General features: G+C 49.1%; 1 protein-coding gene across 2 annotated transcripts in view; it reads left to right on the top strand.

Moving 5' to 3' along the window:
• The first annotated feature begins 2,877 nt into the window (after positions 1-2,877).
• Positions 2,878-12,135, top strand: part of LOC134984290 (zinc finger protein 568-like) — a 52,870-nt gene continuing 43,612 nt past the window's right edge. For both annotated transcript variants that reach the window (XM_063949913.1, XM_063949912.1), the window contains exons 1-2: positions 2,878-2,934; positions 10,124-10,154. The gene's annotated coding sequence lies outside the window, so the exon portion shown is untranslated. The remainder of the gene's footprint in view (positions 2,935-10,123; positions 10,155-12,135) is intronic.

Below are 12,135 nucleotides of genomic sequence, written 5' to 3'. Positions count from 1 at the left end.
TGGTGTTACTGTATAATGCCCCATTCCCAGCAGTCACCTCTCCAGTCATCACCCAGACACATCCCCTGGTGTTACTGTATAATGCCCCATTCCCAGCAGTCACCTCTCCAGTCATCACATAGACACGTCCCCTGGTGTTACTGTATAATGTCCCATTCCCAGCAGTCACCTCTCTAGTCATCACCCAGACACATCCCCTGGTGTTACTGTATAATGTCCCATTCCCAGCAGTCACCTCTCCAGTCATCACCCAGACACTTCCCCTGGTGTTACTGTATAATGTCCCATTCCCAGCAGTCACCTCTCTAGTCATCACCCAGACACATCCCCTGGCGTTACTGTATAATGCCCCATTCCCAGCAGTCACCTCTCCAGTCATCACCCAGACACGTCCCCTGGTGTTACTGTATAATGTCCCATTCCCAGCAGTCACCTCTCCAGTCATCACCCAGACACTTCCCCTGGTGTTACTGTATAATGTCCCATTCCCAGCAGTCACCTCTCTAGTCATCACCCAGACACATCCCCTGGTGTTACTGTATAATGTCCCATTCCCAGCAGTCACCTCTCCAGTCAGCAGCTAAATGATCTTGTTAGTGAGTTCAAGGATCTTCTGGTCACTGTGCCTCTCATGTATCAGTGAGTGAGGTGGAGGCACCGTGATTGGGCTCTGGGTCCTTCTCAGTCCTCCTGTCTATTATGACAACAAAGGCATAATAGACCTGTACACTTTGACAGCACAGAATGCTACCCTTGCATATTATGACAACACAGGCAGCTCCCCCTGTATATTATAACAACACAGGCTACCCCTCCTTCTATTATGACAACAAAGGCCGCTCCCCCTGTATACTTTGACAACACAGGATGCTACCCCTGTATATTATGACAACACAGGCTGCTCCTCCTGTATACTATGACAGCACAGGATGCTCCCCCTGTATACTATGACAGCACAGGCTGCTCCCCCTGTATACTATGACAGCACAGGATGCTACGTCAGTATACTAAAACAGCACAGGATGCTACGCCAGTATACTATGACAACACAGGCCACTCCTCCTGTATACTATGACAGCACAGGATGCTACGCCAGTATACTAAAACAGCACAGGATGCTACCCCCTGTATTTTTTTTTGTATTGACAACACAGGCCGCTTCTCCTGTATATTATGACAACACAGGCCACTCCTCCTGTATACTATGACAACACAGGCCGCTCCTCCTGTATACTATGACAACACAGGATGCTCCCCCTGTATACTATGACAGCACAGGCTGCTCCCCCTGTATACTATGACAGCACAGGATGCTACGCCAGTATACTAAAACAGCACAGGATGCTACCCACTGTATTTTATGACAACACAGGCCACTCCTCCTGTATACTATGACAGCACAGGATGCTACGCCAGTATACTAAAACAGCACAGGATGCTACCCCCTGTATTTTTTTTTGTATTGACAACACAGGCCGCTTCTCCTGTATATTATGACAACACAGGCCACTCCTCCTGTATACTATGACAACACAGGCCGCTCCCCCTGTATACTATGTCAACACAGGATGCTACACCTGTATATTATGACAACACAGGCCGCTCCCCCTGTATACTATGACAGCACAGGATGCTACCCCTGTATATTATGACAACACGCCACTCCTCCTGTATCTTATGATGGCACAGGATGCTACCCCTGTATATTATGACAACTCAGACCACTCCTCCTGTATACTATGACAACACAGGCTGCTCCCCCTGTATACTATGACAGCACAGGATGCTACGCCAGTATACTAAAACAGCACAGGATGCTACCCCCTGTATTTTATGACAACACAGGCTGCTCCCCTTGTATACTATGTCAACAAAGGATGCTACACCTGTATATTATGACAACACAGGCCGCTCCCCCTGCATATTATGACAACACAGGATGCTACTCATGTATATTATGACAACACAGGCCACTCCTTCTGTATAAAGACAATACATGCCGCTCACCCTATATTAATATAGTAACAAGACACCACAGGCACCTCCCCCTGTATAAAAGGGCAACACAGGTCACTCCCCCTGTACAGTAGGACAACACATAGCGCTCCCCTGTATAGTACAATGCCCTTATATGTATAGAATAACGGTAACGGCGGGGTCTGCGCCACCTGTATTACGGTAATGGCGGGATGTGCACCCTCTGTATTACGGTAACGTCGGGGCCTGCGCCACCTGTATTACGGTAACGGCGGGGTCTGCGCCACCTGTATTACGGTAACGGCGGGGTATTCGCCACCTGTATTACGGTAACGGCGGGGTCTTGCGCCACCTGTATTACGGTAACGGCGGGGTCTGCACCACCTGTATTACGGTAACGGCGGGGTCTGCGCCACCTGTATTACAGTAATAGGACACTAGAGCCACCTGTACAGGGATAATGCAGCACCAGAGGCTGCTCCAGCTGCACTATAACAAGGCACCAGAGGCTGCTCCCCCTGTAGTACAGAACCTGACACCAGAGCTGCTCAGCCTATAGAATAATAATAATAATATCATTACCTGCTGCCAGACACAGCAATGGCGGCTCTCTGCTCCTGCTGCCTCTTGGGAATGATAGAAGGAAGGCGGAGCTCAGACCAGGGGAAAATGGCCGCCGCTCCTGGCGTCACTATACGGCCAGGGAACGTATTGCTGCTGCCGGACTGGTCTACAAGAAAATGGCCGCCGGCACCCCGCATTGAGGACATGTATTTTAATCGTAATTACAGGAGGCGTGGTGAAGGAGGGTAGGGGCTATTAACCCGTAAGCAGCCTTTGCCAATCATGCCCTACTTCCGGCCTGTGCGTTCCACCTTACTTCCGTACTGTGCGTTCCATATGCAGGAAGTGAGTTTTCATCGACTGCTGCAGTCTCCCAGTGTCCGTGGAGATCAGGTAATGGCGTCTTACTATACAGGGGGAGCAGCCTGTGGTGTCCTGTTATTATTACTATACAGGGGGAGCAGCCTTTGGTGACCTGTTATCATTATTATACAGGGGGAGCAGCCTGTGGTGTCCTGTTATTATTATTATTATTATATAGGGGGAACAGCCTTTGGTGTCCAGTTATTATTACTCTACAGGAGGAGCAGCCTGTGGTGCCCTGTTATTATTACTATACAGGGGGAGCAGCCTGTGGTGTCCTGTTATTATTATTATTATTATACAGGAGGAGCAATCTGTGGTTCCTCCCCCTTACGGAAAAGGTCCCTTAGCCCACTTGATTCTAGCATCTACCATCTGGGGTGTCCAGTTATTGTTGTTATACAGGGGGAGCGACCTGTGGTGTCCTGTTGTTATTAGTGTTATACAGGGGGAGCAGGTTTTTGTGTACTGTTATTATTATACAGGGACAGCAGCTTGTGGTGTCCTGGTATTATTATTATTATTATACATTGGGAGTGGTGGTGATGTCCTGCTTTTAAAGACATCTGTTATTATTTTTATACTGGGGTGCAGCCTTTAGTGTTGTTGTTGTTATTATTATTCATTTTATTATATGTAATTGTGGGGATTGAAAATATTGCTCAGTATGAAGCAAATGTATATCACACACCTGGGAGCGTCACTGTGACATCACATATCTATAGTAATAATACAGGGACATGAATGGGAGGAGAGGGTATCTGGGAGTGTTACAGTGACTACACTTATAACACTAGTAATAATACAGGGACATGACTGGGGAGGTGAGGGGAACTGGGAGTGTCACAATAACTTCACTTATATTTATTGTAATAATACAGGGACATGACTGGAGAGGTGACGGGATCTGAGAGCGTCACAGTGGCATCACTTATTTCTCTGACGTCCTAGTGGATGCTGGGGACTCCGTAAGGACCATAGGGAATAGACGGGCTCTGCAGGAGACTGGGCACTCTAAAGAAAAGATTAGGTACTATCTGGTGTGCACTGGGTCCTCCCTCTATGCCCCTCCTCCAGACCTCAGTTAGTTAGAATCTATGCCCGGCCAGAGCTGGGTGCTCCTAGTGGGCTCTCCTGAGCCTGCTAGTTAAAGAACAGTGAGCTTCTGCTGGCAACAGACTCACTGCTACGTGGGACCGAGGGGAGAGAAGCAAACGTACCTGTTCACAGCTAGGTTGCGCTTCTTAGGCTACTGGACACCATTAGCTCCAGAGGGTTCGAACACAGGCAGCTGTCCTCGAACGTCCGTTCCCGGAGCTGCGCCGCCGCCCCCCTCGCAGAGCCAGAAGAACAGAAGCTTGAAGACGGCGAAATCGGCGGCTGAAGACTCCTGTCTTCATTTAAGGTAGCGCACCGCAGCTGTGCGCCATTGCTCCCACAGCACACCGCACACTCCGTTCACTGTAGGGTGCATGGCGCTGGGGGGGGGGGGGGGGGGTGCCCTGGGCAGCAATTGAAGTACCTTTTGGCATAACCTACATATATACAGTCAGCCACTGTATATATGTAAAATCCCCCGCCATTTTTTATCACAGAAAGCGGAACAGAAGCCCGCCGCTGAGGGGGCGGGGCCTTCTTCCTCAGCACACCAGCGCCATTTTTTCTTCACAGCTCCGCTGGAAGGACGCTCCCCAGGCTCTCACCTGCAGTATCCAGGTACCAGAAGGGTAAAAAGAGAGGGGGGCACATAAATTTACGTGCAAAAAGTTATATATTCGGCAGCAATTGGGTAATCACTTGTTGTAGTGTATATCCCTGAGTTATATAGCGCTGTGGTGTGTGCTGGCATCCCCAAAAGCCTTTGTGGGGTCCTGTCCTCAGTCAGAGAATTCCCTGTGTGTGTGCTGTGTGTCGGTACGGTTGTGTCGACATGTTTGATGAGGAGGGTTACAGGGAGGCGGAGCAAGTGCAGATAAATGTGGTGTCACCGCCGTCGGGGCCGACACCTGATTGGATGGATATGTGGAAGGTCTTAAATGATAATGTTAACTCATTACATAAAAGGTTTGATGATGTTGCAGCCGGGGTACAGCCGGGCTCTCAACCCGGGCATGCCCAGGCGAGTCAGAGGCCGTCAGGGTCTCATAAACGCCCACGATCTCAAATGGTTGACACGGATGCCGACTACAGTGTCGACGATGATGAGGCACAATTATAGCCTAAAATGACCAAGGCCATCCGCTATATGATTATTGCAATGAAAGATGTATTACATTGAAGTCCGTGTATACACACTCTGGTACTCTACTGAGACCTGCTATTGCTTCAGCCTGGATGTGCAGTGCTGTAGCAGCTTGGACAGATACTCTGTCAGAGGACATAGATGCCCTGGACAGGGATACTGTCTTGCTAACCCTGGGACATATAAAAGACGCCGTCTTATATATGCGGGATGCCCAGAGGGACATTTGCCTGCTAGGTTCTAGAATTAATGCAATGTCCATTTCTGCCAGGAGGGTCTTATGGACTCAGCAATGGACAGGGGATGCAGACTCTAAAAAACACATGGAGGTTTTGCCTTATAAGGGTGAGGAATTGTTTGGGGACGGTCTCTCGGACATCGTATCCACAGCGACAGCTGGAAAGTCAACTTTCCTGCCTCAGGTTTCATCACAGACCAAGAAAGCACCGTATTATCAAATGCAGTCCTTTCGTTCTCAGGCAAGAAGGTCAGAGGTGCATCTTTTTTTGCCAGAGGCAGGGAGAGAGGAAAGAAGCTGCACCATGCAGCCAGTTCCCAGGAACAAAAGTCCTCCCCGGCTTCCACTAAGTCCACTGCATGACGCTGGGGCTCCACAGGCGGAGCCAGGAGTGGTGGGGGCGCGTCTCCGAAATTTCAGCAACCAGTGGGTTCGCTTACGGGTGGATCCTTGGGTTATACAAATTGTATCTCAGGGATACAAGCTGGAATTCGAGGTGACGCCCCCTCACCATTACCTAAAATCGGCCTTGCCAACTTCCCCCATGGAAAGGGAGGTTGTACTGGCAGCAATTCACAAGCTATACCTCCAGCAGGTGATAGTAAAGTTTCCCCTCCTTCAACAGGGAAGGAGTTACTATTCCACTATGTTTGTGGTACCGAAACCGGACGGTTCGGTAAGACCCATTCTGAATTAAAATCCCTGAACATTTATCTCAAGAGATTCAAGTTCAAAATGAAATCGCTCAGGGCGGTCATTGCAAGCCTGGAAGAGGGGGATTTTATGGTATCTCTGCACATCAAGGATGCGTACTTTCATGTCCCCATTTATCCACCTCACCAGGAGTACCTCAGGTTTGTGGTACAGGACTGTCATTACCAATTCCAGACGTTGCCGTTTGGTCTGTCCACGGCACCAAGAGTATTTACCAAGGTAATGGCGGAAATGATGGTACTCCTTCGGAAGCAAGGAGTTACAGTTATCCCGTACTTGGACGATCTCCTTATAAAGGCGAGGTCCAGGGAGCAATTGTTGATCAGCGTAGCACACTCTCAGAAAGTGTTGCAGCAGCACGGCTGGATTCTGAATATTCCAAAGTCGCAGCTGATTCCTACGACGCGTCTGCCCTTCCTGGGTATGATTCTGGACACAGAACAGAGGAAGGTGTTTCTCCCGGAGGAGAAGGCTCAGGAGTTAGTGACTCTGGTCAGGGACCTCCTGAAACCAAAACAGGTGTCGGTGCATCACTGCACGCGAGTCCTGGGAAAGATGGTGGCGTCATACGAAGCCATTCCCTTCGTCAGGTTCCATGCCAGGATCTTTCAGTGGGATCTGTTGGACAAGTGGTCCGGATCGCATCTTCAGATGCATCGCCTGATCACCCTGTCCCCGAAGGCCAGGGTGTCCCTTCTGTGGTGGCTGCAGAGTGCTCACCTTCTCCAGGGCCGCAGGTTCGGCATACAGGACTGGGTCCTGGTGACCACGGATGCAAGCCTCCGCGGATGGGGGGCAGTCACTCAGGGAAGAAACTTCCAAGGGCTGCGGTCAAGTCAGGAGACTTGTCTGCACATAAATATCCTGGAACTAAGGGCCATATACAAGGCTCTGATTCAAGCGGAGCATCTGCTTCGAGACCAACCAGTGCTGATTCAGTCAGACAACATCACGGCAGTCGCCCATGTAAACCGCCAGGGCAGCACAAGAAGCAGGGTGGCAATGGCGGAAGCCACCAGGATTCTTCGTTGGGCGGAAAATCACGTGCAAGCACTGTCAGCAGTGTTCATTCCAGGAGTGGACAACTGGGAAGCAGACTTCCTCAGCAGACACAACCTCCACCCGGGAGAGTGGGGACTTCATCAAGAAGTCTTCACGCAAATTGTATGGCTATGGGAACTGCCACAGGTAGACATGATGGCGTCCCGCCTCAACAAAAAGCTAAAAAGGTATTGCACCAGGTCAAGGGACCCTCAGGCGACAGCTGTGGACGCACTGGTGGCACCGTGGGTGTTCCAGTCGGTCTATGTATTTCCTCCACTTCCTCTCATACCCAAGGTGCTGAGAATCATAAGAAAAAGAGGAGTGAGAACAATACTCATTGTTCCAGATTGGCCAAGAAGGACTTGGTACCCAGAACTGCAAGAGATGCTCACAGAGGACCCGTGGCCTCTGCCTCTCAGACAGGACCTGTTGCAACAGGGGCCCTGTCTGTTCCAAGACTTACCGCTGCCGCGTTTGACGGCATGGCGGTTGAACACCGGATCCTAATGGAAAAGGGCGTCCCGGATGAAGTGATTCCTACGCTGATTAGAGCTAGGAAGGATGTGACAGCAAAGCACACCGTATATGACGAAAATATGTTGCTTGGTGTGAGGCCAGGAAGGCTCCTACAGAGGAATTCCAGCTGGGTCAATTTCTGCACTTCCTACAGTCAGGTGTGACTATGGGCCTAAAATTAGGGTCCATAAAGGTCCAGATTTCGGCCCTATCTATTTTCTTTCAGAAAGAAATGGTTTCTCTGCCTGAAGTTCAGATGTTTGTAAAGGGAGTGCTGCATATTCAGCCTCCTTTCATACCACCAGTGGCACCTTGGGATCTTAACGTTGTGTTGGATTTCCTGAAATCCCACTGGTTTGAGCCAATTAAGAACGTGGATCTAAAGTATCTCACGTGGAAAGTGGTCATGTTGTTGGCCTTAGCATCGTCTAGGCGGGTGTCAGAATTGGCGGCTTTGTCATGTAAATGCCCCTATCTGATCTGCCATATGGACAGGGCAGAATTGCGGACTCGTCCCCAATTTCTCCCAAAGGTGGCATCATCATTCCATTTGAATCAACCTATTGTGGTGCCTGCGGCTACTCGGGATTTGGAAGACTCCAAGTTACTGGACGTAGTCCGGGCTTTGAAAATATATGTTTCCAGAACGGCTGGAGTCAGGAAGACTGACTCGCTGTTTATTCTGTATGCACCCAACAAGCTGGGTACTCCTGCTTCGAAGCAGACTATTGCTCGCTGGATCTGTAGCGCGATTCAGCTGGCTCACTCTGCGGCTGGATTGCTGCATCCAAAGTCAGTGAAAGCCCATTCCACAAGGAAGGTGGCCTCTTCTTGGGCGGCTGCCCGAGGGGTCTCGGCGTTACTGCTTTGCCGAGCTGCTACTTGGTCGGGTTCAAACACATTTGCTAAGATCTACAAGTTTGATACCCTGGCTGAGGAGGACCTTGTGTTTGCTCATTCGGTGCTGCAGAGTCATCCGCACTCTCCCGCCCGTTTGGGAGCTTTGGTATAAATCCCCATGGTCCTTACGGAGTCCCCAGCATCCACTAGGACGTCAGAGAAAATAAGAATTTACTCACCGGTAATTCTATTTCTCGTAGTCAGTAGTGGATGCTGGGCGCCCGTCCCAAGGCCCTCATTCCGAGTTGATCGCTCGCAAGGCGATTTTAGCAGAGTTGCACACGCTAAGCCGCCGCCTACTGGGAGTGTATCTTAGCTTCTTAAAATTGCGGCCGATGTATTCGCAATATTGCAATTACAAACTACTTTGCAGTTTCTGAGTAACTTCAACCTTACTCTGCCTGTGCGATCAGTTCAGTGCTTGTCGTTCCTGGTTTGACGTCAAAAACACACCCAGCGTTCGTCCAGACACTCCCCCGTTTCTCCGGCCACTCCTGCGTTTTTTCCGGAAACGGTAGCGTTTTCAGCCACACGCCCATAAAACGCCGTGTTTCCGCCCAGTAACACCCATTTCCTGTCAATCACATTACGATCGCCGGAGCGATGAAAAAGCCGTGAGTAAAAATACTATCTTCATAGCAAAGAAACTTGGCGCAGTCGCAGTGCGAACATTGCGCATGCGTACTAAGCAGATTTTCACTGCGATGCGATGAAAAAGAACGAGCGAACGACTTGGAATGAGGGCCCAAGTGCGGACTTCTTCTGCAATACGTGTATATAGTTATTGCTTAATAAAGGGTTATTGTTATGAGCCATCCATTTCATGAGGCTCAGTTGTTGTTCATACTGTTAACTGGGTTTGATTATCACGAGTTATACGGTGTGATTGGTGTGGCTGGTATGAGTCTTACCCTGGATTCCAAAATCCTTTCCTTGTAATGTCATCTCTTCCGGGTACAGTTTACCTAACTGAGGTCTGGAGGAGGGGCATAGAGGGAGAAGCCAGTGCACACCAGATAGTACCTAATCTTTTCTTTAGAGTGCCCAGTCTCCTGCAGAGCCCGTCTTTTTGCCATGGTCCTTACGGAGTCCCCAGCCTCCACTACAGACTACGAGAAATAGAATTACCGGAGAGTAAATTCTTATTATCTCTAGTAATAATTCAGGGACCTGACTGGGGAGGTGAGGGGATCTGGGAGAGTCACAGTGACGTCACTTATAGCTATAGTAATAATATAGGGACATGACTGGTGAGGTGAGGGGAACTGGGAGTGTCACAGTGACATCACATATCTATAGTAATAATACATGGACATGACTGGGGAGGTGAGGGGATCTGGGAGCATTACAGTGACATCGCATATCTTTAGTAATATAACCCCTCTTTTACCTGGCGGTACAGTGTATATGTGCAATGTGCCTCCACCCAAGCTATTTAGAGCCCAGTACTCTAATCACTTAAGAAATATCCTACCCCTGTAGTGGTCGCCTATGACATTAGTATGTGATGTAAGCAGATAGGACTATGCACATTTACCTTTCGTACCTTTCCTTTGTGATTTCAGGCTCTCTTCAGATACGGAGACAGTTCCACCGGTAAGTATACTAGTTTTATATGTAAGAAGTTATAGGCCACCTTATACAGTTATATCATATAATACTCAAACCATGAACCGTTCTAGTAATATACCCAACCTATACATAAAAATATACCCCACCTATACATAAAAATATACCCCACCTATACATAATAATATACCCCACCTATACATAATAATATACCCCACCTATACATAATAATATACCCCTCCTATACATAATAATATACCCCACCTATACATAATAATATACCCCACCTATACATAATAATATACCCCACCTATACATAATAATATACCCCACCTATACATAATAATATACCCCACCTATACATAATAATATACTCCACCTATACATAATAATATACCCCACCTATACATAATAATATACCCCACCTATACATAAGGTAATGCATGCAATACATAAAATACGATTCCATAAGAAAGTTGTGGGGCTGCGTTTGAAAAACCACCCGGGTTCTCTTACTATAATCGTGCACGGTTACGGCCCTTTCGTGTCTGTGTATAAGAAGTCCTCTGGGTTATATGGGTCTCCACTTGGAGCAATTGTCCTCATGATTGTTGAGCAATCCCTACTTCATGGCAATGAATAGCATGGTTTCCATGGAAGATCTAATTGTAGCGCTCCTAGACAACCTGAAACAGGAAGGTAGTACGTGGAGCTCTCCACCCTGGAATCCCTGACACCCGTGGTCTACTCGTTACATATAGTGGGGTGATGATCTGTGTTGCATGTCCCAGTATAAGCAGTGCCCCACTGTAGATCCATGGGGGTGGCTCCACAACATACAGACGTCCCGGTTATTGGCACCTGTCTCTGATAGGTGAGGGGTGCTTAGTCTCCCTAGTGTACCATTTCCAAGTTTAGGTGACCCTGCGCCCTCTCCGAGCTGCTTTCATCATTATACACCACCGCACTCTATGACTGCTATCCTGCTGGTCATTATCTAATGGATATGGAGTCTCTAGAGGTGATATTTATACTCCTCAGATCCACCGATGCTGCTGGTCCCTGTGCTACTGTGCTGGGGGCTGGTACTTTAATAGTTAAAGGATGATAGGGGAGTATGCAGATTAGCAGGATTTATATGGGGGCATCCTGCACTTACAATGATAGTGTGCCCGGTCTGGACCTCCCCCCAGACTCCACCTCCACCAACAACCGGGCTCTTTCGGCGGGTTGGATGGGATGAGGGACACAGCTCTGCTTGGGGGGGGAAACTGTCTGCTACTGCTGGACTCCTGGTAGCTGCTGCCTGCACTGCTGTCTCCTTCCATGTACTAGCCTGCCCTGCCAGCGGTCCGCCTCCCAGCACTCTCCATGACAACCAGGCACCGGGACGTCCCTGCTCGGCGTCCACCAGGGGAAATTAACACAGCGCTTCTCACCCGCAGCGGAAGACATCCAATTCCTTTCCCCCACAGGGGCTCTCTCACTCGCAGGGAACCACCTTCCTGTAAGCTCCCTTGTCTCAGCCGCCAGCCTTTTTCTCTCCCCTTAGTCAGCCCACCAACAAAACCGCCACTACACGCGCCCAGCCACCTCTCTCAGCACACGGGACCTCTGGAAGCTTCTCCATGATCTCCCCCCGCGCACTGCACGCTTCCCAGAGTCCCCTCACCTTCAGCAGGCACAGAATAATAACATGCATAAACACTATACATTATTGGATCACTAGAAAGATCCAAGTTATTATCACATATATGGTATACATCAGTTGGCAGCATCTCTATTACCTTATAGATCTACACATTCATTAATTGATTTGCCCCCTCATAGTGTCCCAAGGCCTTCAAATCGCTAGGGTACTACAGTAATAATACAGGGACATGACTGGAGAGGTGAGGGGACCGGGAGTGTCACAGTGACATCACTTATATCTATAGTAATAATACAGGGACATGACTGGGGTCTGAGGAGACTTGGGAGTACAGTAGCACCGGGGGATGTGTCTGGG

This window comes from Pseudophryne corroboree (assembly GCF_028390025.1).
Source record: "Pseudophryne corroboree isolate aPseCor3 chromosome 3 unlocalized genomic scaffold, aPseCor3.hap2 SUPER_3_unloc_47, whole genome shotgun sequence".
Classification (NCBI taxonomy): domain Eukaryota; kingdom Metazoa; phylum Chordata; class Amphibia; order Anura; family Myobatrachidae; genus Pseudophryne; species Pseudophryne corroboree.
Note: the sequence above shows the minus strand (reverse complement) of the source record. Positions and strands in the feature narration are given on the sequence as shown.